Here is an 8,391-nt window from a genome sequence, read left to right as displayed (position 1 = left end):
GATATAGCATACACAAAGCTGTGGTAAATTATGTAGAAGCTTGGTAGCATGAGAAAGCTTGCTGGAAGTTTCGCAGAAGCTTTCGATAAATGCGCCCAAAGCAGCGGACGAACGCCCAGAAAGCACCGAAGGTGTTCCTTCCCGAAGATAGTCCGGAAGTTGTCCACGAGCTATCGAGGAGAATTTAATGCACAAGCGAGCGATGAGGAAACGGCATTCATTTGGGTTACGAACATTTCTTTAACGCTTCCGCTCCCAATTCAACTGAAACTTCCCCGATCGCTTCCTTTTCGACTGGATCGTGACGTAATATTTCGTCACGTTCGCGCGTCGATCGCGCGGAAAGGTAGGGAGGTCATTGTTCCCCGCCGTGAACGTTCGCGGGACTCCGAGATATTCGCTCGCTCTTTTTTCTTCCTTCCCCCCCCCCTCCCCCAACCCTCTCTCTTTATCTCTCTCTCACTCTCTCCCTCCCACTGTTTTTCCCCGTGAGTTCAGAAAGCAGAGAGATCGTGGAAAGTGATAATTCCCCATTAAGATGTATAAATAATCTCATTATAATTGGGAGGAGGGCGAGGGAGAAATGAGGGGAAAAGAGGGGGGAGACGTGCAACTGTGTCGCCCGTACATTAGCGTGACGGGACGCTTGCTTGGCCGGGAGGTAGTCCTACGGAAATCGCAACGATTCTACCGAAACCGGTTCCGATTGTGTAGCTATTTTCGGAGGTTCGCAAACACATAAAAGTCTTTTACGAGGACCGATGCCCGCCCCGCCGGTTTCTCGCGCGCGAGCGAGAGAGAGAGAGAGCGAGAGGGAAAGAGAGAGAGAGAGCGCCCGCGCGTCTCTCTACGAAGTTCTCTCTCTCCTATCCGCGCCATTCGCAAACGTATCTCGCGCGCTATCTCCATAAATTATAGCTACACATAGCGAATTATCGGAGATCGTACATCAGTAGCGGTGGTCGCATGTGGATCCAACCCGGCGACCGGCCGATCTCGAAAACTCCCATGACGCGCGCATTAATCGCTATCGGAGCGAAAGGAAGAGCGATGAATCGAACGCTCGCACGAAATCTCCTACGCTTTTTAACGCGCGAGAGATGGAGCCGGCGTTATTCGTGCAAAGTTTGTTGGTTCTGCATCAAGCCACAAATCTTATCCAACTTGAAGGACCCGATGGACAGTCTTTGAGGTATAACACATATATTGTCTTATTTTGACGCTATAATATAAATGTTTGATTAAGTGAATGTTCCTCCATGTTGGTCTCCCGTGTTGAATTGTAACGATGATAGTCGATAAAGTAATAATTGTAAAGGAATTACAAAAGAAAAGGAACTGTGCGTGAAGTGATTAAATTAACATAGTAAACATAATAGAGAAACTGATGTACAGTAGAGCGAATATTCTGAAACGCGCTATTATGTATATATCTTTATACATGGATTGTAAAAATATGTCGGCCTGACACGGCCTGTCATGACTTAGACCTGACGGTGATATAAGATGTCATATAGGAATGATTTAAAATGACCTGGCAGTCGATCCATGACATCGCTCGAGCAAGGCGTTCATAGCCTCACAGCATTGCATCCGAAAGATCTTCTGTATGTCGGCGTTCTACACCGCGAAAGCAGAAGCGTATCCGAAGCGGTTCTTGTGTCTCTGATGGAAGTGGCAGATTTAGGAGTAAACTCCTGCAGCAGAAGCCGTGGTTGTTACGAAAGCATCGTCTGGAAGAGCTGGCAGCCCACGGAATATGTTCTTCTGGTCTCGGTTTTTAGCTATCCTAATCGTTTGCATAATGGAGATATGGTGAACATCTCTTCTGATGTGGAAAATGAACCCGAATAGCAGCATTGACAGCATGACGGAGATTAACGGTTTTACTTGAATATGATATCTGCGGATGCAGCGCGATAATGGTTAACATGCGGTAAAATAAGGGATGCAACCAAGTTCTGTCCGAAAGCGACAGGAAGCAAAGTCGTCTCAAAGCTTTAATTAATATAGTACGGCGGTCCTTGTTCAGAATAATTCGCATCTCTCATGAGGGTGTCGTTGTATAAAGTGACTCCCAGATGTTTAACGTGAGTGAGAAAAGTAACCAATGCGAGAATCGTTCGCGATGATCTATGGAAGGGCCTCAAAATCGAGGGAATTCATGTATCTGGCGCTTCTTGTAATGAGTCTTGGTTACTGTGCAACGTGGAATAACATAAATTGCTCGATTTACGTTGCCTACATTGCTGTTATTGTACTCGATGACCTTTCTTGGTGTACGAGGACGCTCCCGAATTGAAACGTAACGCGATATGCGTATTCCGCGACGCATCTCGAAGAAGTTGTCGGCGCTCTCGGAGGTGCAGCCGCGAACGTTGCACGCGCCCGATGCCGTAACACGAGACACGCGTAATCGAATACGCGAGCAAGCGAGCGAGACGGAGCGTACAAAACACACGGGACGACGGGACGCGCAAAAAGAGGCGCTTAAAGGGAGAAAAAATGGAATGAGAAAAAACACACACAGGCAGAAGGCAATGGAGAGAAAGAGAGCTGTCGTCGCAGTCGGATGGAACGTTTACGTTTGCAACCTCGTGTCTCATGGCTCGACCGGTCGCTGGTCGGTCGGTCGATCGATCGATAGACTCAACCGGACGATCCGCTGAATAAGCGATCGCGAGGGGTCAGGGCACAGGATGCGTCGCGTTTTTTGCCACGCGTATGCTGACATGCTCCTCTCTCTCCCTTCGTCCCACCCTCGCTTCTTTTTGTTTTTTTTTTCTCTTCTTTTTTGTCCTTTCCGACCGAAAATGCATAACGGTATGCGTCACGGTGCGGACGTGGACGCGAAACGGACGTTCCCCGGAGAGGGGGGACGTGCTCGTCGGATCCCCTCGAGAGAGACTCACCGTGGCCCCCCGCATCCGCGCCGCATTTCGAGGGATAATACGCGCGGGTGCGGGAGAAGGATCGATTCAGGAAGTAGTCGTCGCGCGTAAACCGTGACGCAAGAATGAGGGAGAGAGAGAGAGGGGGGGGGGATCGCCAGGGCCCTTGGTTGTCTCCCGGGAATCCACAATTCGGATCCCGAGGAGCGCTGGCGGGCCGGAGGTCGACGCGGCGAGAAATATACCGCCGCGTGTGTCGTAGTCGGAAGTCGCGGTCGTCGCGCCGTACGGGGGATGGAGAAACGTGACGCGAAAGCCGAGAGACCTTCCCCGTGCATCTCATTAGGACACTCCGGCCAGGACCCGGTCGCTTATCGGGACGGATATATTTTACGATCGGGAAGTTGGGGGCTTCCTGTTCGCGGCTGCCTAATTGGACGCCTCGCTTCCTGGTACGCGAGGTTCAACCGTGTGCCTCCCCGAGCGCTCCCTCCGTGAGAGTTAGTAGGCTAGGCAGGAGGAGGTTGTCTCGGGCGCACACAGGCCGGATTAGGTGTCTTGGCCGGAGTCTGCAACCGGATTTTCACGGGACGAAGATACGAATTCGGAATCCTCGCAGGATGCATACCGGACGCCCCCCGCTCGATTTCGCTAGTATTGATTGGGATTTTCGCTCACAAATCGGAGCAACTGCAAAACGTAAGGTGTAAGCTGGAACTGAAGAAACAATTAGAACGCTGTTTCAGGTTCGTCTAGTAGAAGGCGGGAGTGAGAGTGTGACTAGGACTCAGACCGAGTTTTCCGGGATTTCAACCGGTCGGATTCTAATTATTTCAGCTTCCAATCGGACTTATCGTCAGTTCTGCCTTCTACAACAGAGGAAAGCCACCGAAACTGATATAAGTATAATCCACTGACGTACACATGTTTCTCGGCTGTAAAGTACTGAGATTTGTCGGGCGAAACGTGAATTTCGTCCGATGTGTACAGTAGTTGGAGCTGAGGTGGCAGTTTCTATATCTTCTCGTGAAAATTAAAGTAACGAAGCAGCGAAGGTAAGTAATTTATTTGACAATGCTATTTTGCAGTGCGTGTCTTGAATTTTTTTAATCACTTCGGATCTTTTGCCAATCTGTATCCATTGTGAACCACGCGAAAAGTTCGGTTAGATTGTTTTGTAAACCGACGTGCTCGAGTTTACCGATCTTTCAACTGACTTACTTGAAGTTTTTATGTGAAATTATTTCACAGAATATAGTTGAAGCAGCGATTGATTTGCCTCTATATTTCTTATTTGTTTACTTAAGATGGTCGGAAGAAGTCAGGTAAACCCTCCCCACATAATAAAGGAGCAGTATACATCGTAAAATTGTCAGTTAACCCTTTGAATACTGAATTATTTTAAGATTTTTATGCCCATGGGATTAATTTGTCGCTATATGGATTAATATGTAAAAGTAATACATTTTATGCCCAAGTAAGCAGATGACGAGTCTCACTCATCAAATGTACCGAAAGGGTTAAAATAAATAAGATTAAAGATGAATAAAGTAGGATTAAAGATTAAGATTAAAGATAACATGTAAGATAAAATATGATTACGTGTAAGGATATATTATGAATGCAAAAAATAATGAGTTTCAGTGTTTTTATTTTATTTTTGTGATTATGTCTTTTGGATATCATGGATATATATCGGCGGTTTTGGGGCTCAGTTTCTAAAAACATCACTTCTTCAAACACGTCAGAAAATAGCTATTTGTAAGGAAACACGTAATAATTTTCCTGGTTTCGGTGCTTTTCCTCTATATAAATCTAAAGCAATATCCTGATTGATTCTACCGCTTAAGTTTACATCTTATATTTACGGTTACGACGATTTGTGTGCGAAAGCCCTTAAACCCTAACCTGAGTTTAAGTCCCCGTCTGAAGAGAGTTTAAGCTCAAGTTAAGGTTTAATCGATGTTGGCGAAATCCAGTGTAAGTTATGAGAATCTCTTTCGTCCACGTCGGCGAAACATTTACCAGACATCCAACACTCTTCGCAAAGAGATATAATCATTCGACGGAGCTTTTGCTTGGGCTATCAATTTCTTCTCCCCGGCAATTCGGGGCTCGAGCGAACGATCAGTGAAGACTCGCAGACGCTGTTCGCGCGTGCGCAAGGTCGGCGAGCGGGAATCGATTAGGATCGAGCGGGCAACGCAAAAGAGAGAAAAAGAAAAGAGAGAGAGAGAGAGAGAGAGTGCAACGGAAGATAGGTTTTCCCTCACCTCCCTCGCACTCCTCCGATCCCGGGATCTCCTGGTGGACGGAGGACGCATCAAAGCGACTCGTGCCGCTCTTTGTTTCTCTTCCCTTTCTCGACCTTCCCTCTCGCCTTCCTTCATCCGACGAGGAAGTTTAACGCTGCCGCGCCTCGGCCTGCGTTCGCGGCGCGCATCTGTGAAAGTGAAACGGAGAGAAAATCAGGTTTCGAAGTCGAGCCTTCGAACCTCCCTGCCTCCCACCCTTCTCCGACCTATGGACGGAAGTGAAGGCGAAGACGAGGATAGAGCGATTGTCTTTCGCGCGCGAGATAAGCGCTCGCCTACTGTTAGATCGTGTCTACCGATGTACAGAGTGATTCGGATAAGGATCAGTCCGAGCCCGGTCGCCCGACCACGTGCTTAATTTATCGGCGAGGCTTGCCCGCGACGGAGAGCCCGATCTTCGCCCTCCCTCGAGGTGCGCGCCTCTCGAGATACCATCGCGGAGAGCGCCGCTTTTAAATCAAGTCGCGATCTCGAAGCCGAGTAACATTCCTTGACGATTAAAACGCCAAAAGCGCCTGCTCACCACTTCTCGAGTCGCACTAATTATCGCGAGAGCCATGCTGGGTCCGTAATAACGCGCAGCTCTGATAGGTCAGAAAACGCGGCGTGCATGCGGAAGAAACGATTCCGTTAGCGTAACTGAATTTGTTCCCGTCACCTGGAAACTGGGGGATGGACGATACAGTGTCGATATTTCAAGTAGCGACGTTCTGTATGGGTATTTTATCTTTCGATGTTGGCACGAGTCGATATGTGAACGAGACTACCGACCTGCCGATATAGTCCGTGAAGCTTGCGAGCAGACTACGGATTAACATTGAGATTGGATTGAAGTCTGACCAGTCAGAGCGAAGTTCACTAAACTCGAGATTTCTCTTTCCGGGCAGATCGATTGTCGTAAACGCAACTGAATATTCACACGAACGATCGCTCAATCGCAGCAACAGAAAGGTAGATCGCTTGTCGGCGAGTTTTCACCTGGTCTCTGTCTAGTTGCAGGAATTGAGATTTTCCTTTCACGTAGAGGAGATTAGATAGCGGTTGCGACGGATACTTCGGAGCACTTCGGCGCGGTCGCGTGAGCGCCTCCGATAAATATCTCACGGAAGGCCTCGATACTCCGCCTCAGCTGAGAGATCGCCCGAGTCAGCTGACTGCGGGCCTTACTCGACGCGGGGGTCAAGCCCCCCTCCTTGCCTCCTCCCGCTGGATACCGTCCCCGTACTCCGCACGACCCGCGCTTCGACTTCTGGATTGTCGGGCCGCCGGTGATCGTGAGTGTGTATCTTGAGGGAATTTCATGTCTCACGGCCGCGGACGAAACTTCGACGGGTTTGGTCCTCGTCGTCGTCATGATCCGACGGCCGGCGAGAGGCCACGATGACGACGAAGACGACGACGACGATGCCTGGAAATCGTTTTACGACGTCGTTACCAACTACCGCGTCTGGGTAATTAAGGATAGTTAGGGAGCCGAGCAGGCGGATTTAGCGCTGCGCAACGGCAGATGTAAAGTGACTTTTCGCGTATATCGGGTTTGCGAGCCGCAGGACTTCCCGCCACGATCGAGGCGCTATCGTGTTTCACCTCCGTCATTTTCTACGGGAAAAAAATTTCCTTAACCCTGAGAACAACAGCCGCGATCTTGGCGCTGAAGTAACGTCGCAGGTCTCAGGTCGACGTCACGGGGAAAAGAGTAACGTAAAAGTCGTGGCTTTTTGCATTATTTGTCTCTTACGAATTATTAAGGGATGCCAAAATCAATTTGATAAGCGTCGATAACGTAAAGAGGACTCAAAATGTTACGTAATATCAACAGTGACGCGATCGAACTATTCTTTTTGTATTTTATTTTACGTACATATGCAGATCTTTCGTAAGTATAAGTGCGACGTAAATATGAATGGGATGGAATGTGCGCTACTCTGTTTTGCCATATCTAACGGCAAATCTAACGAAGACGTATAAAAATTTTTCTAAAAATTTCTCAGGTCTCTTTTTAGGTCTCTAAATTTCGTTAGGAGGGTATGAAAATGCTCCTTGAAATTTTCATGATTGGAGCATTAACATATTTTGCACGTGCTGCGAAATATCGATATCAGATAAATATTTACGATAACTGACAGCCGAAGATGTTGGTTTGGAAGCCTTTAATCTAATTCTCGTCACGCACTAAGCAACGTCTCGACGTCACTTCTGCGCGTGCTTTCACCGTGTAAAAGCATTCATAATTCTGCGCAACGTAAAACGTAAACTTTGCAGAAAAACCCAATATTCTGTCGGCGAAGTTTCCAAATATCACATCCCCTTAAATTTACCGCCGATTATCTGTTATTTTCGCAAACTGAAGGGATCACTTGCAACCCGGAAACCAGTTATTTCACTGGATCAGGCCGACGATAGCAATAGTCGCATGGTCACCCAACTTCTTTCCTCCGAGTAACACAGAAGTGAGAACGTACAAGATCTTTCACAAAACGTAAAAGAAGAGGTAAGCGGGGAAACGCCTGCAGGCTTCATAGGCCTAACATGTTACTGTCAGGATTAACGATCTTTTTTCCGAAACATCGAGACATTTATTCCCTTCTTGCTGTGCCCTGAAAAGCTATCCCTCGTCTGGCACCTGCGATTCCAAGGTGGCGGAAGAGCTCACGTACGACATCGCGGTGAATAGCCGCCGAAACGTTTCGCCCGGCGGCGAACCCCCGCGGGTTTTCACGACGCCCCCGTCACCTGCTCGTGCACCGTAACGTAATCGATCGACCCCGCCGGCGAACCCTCGCTCGCAAATAGAGCCCAATTTACACTCGGCCGGTGCGGCGATCTGCACGCGGAACTAGTGTCTATACGCGGATGCACGTGTGATTGTCGCAGCCCGCGGTGCAGCCGGCGTCCCGCTTCTTTCCACTGGGAATCGTGCGAATCGATCGCTGCGGTGTCCTGGTATGGGACAGTAAAGAAGGAAGCGAATGAATAAAAAGGGCAAAAAGAGCGGCAGAAGAGAGGAGACGAAGAAGAAGGCGAAGAAGGCGAGAGAGGAGGAGGTGGGGGAGGAGGAGGGATGACGACGAGGGACAGAGGGGAGGGGGAGGGTGCGAGTCGTCGGTGTAAACCGAACGAGGCATAGAGGAATCGGTAGGCGATACGGGAGCGGGGGAGGTCGAGTAGCGGGGGAGGAGGGGGGG

This window comes from Dinoponera quadriceps, unplaced genomic scaffold (genome assembly GCF_001313825.1).
Source record: "Dinoponera quadriceps isolate SergipeBrazil2010 unplaced genomic scaffold, ASM131382v1 scaffold717, whole genome shotgun sequence".
Taxonomy (NCBI): domain Eukaryota; kingdom Metazoa; phylum Arthropoda; class Insecta; order Hymenoptera; family Formicidae; genus Dinoponera; species Dinoponera quadriceps.
The sequence above is the reverse complement of the archived record's forward strand: the minus strand, read 5'-3'. Positions refer to the sequence as shown.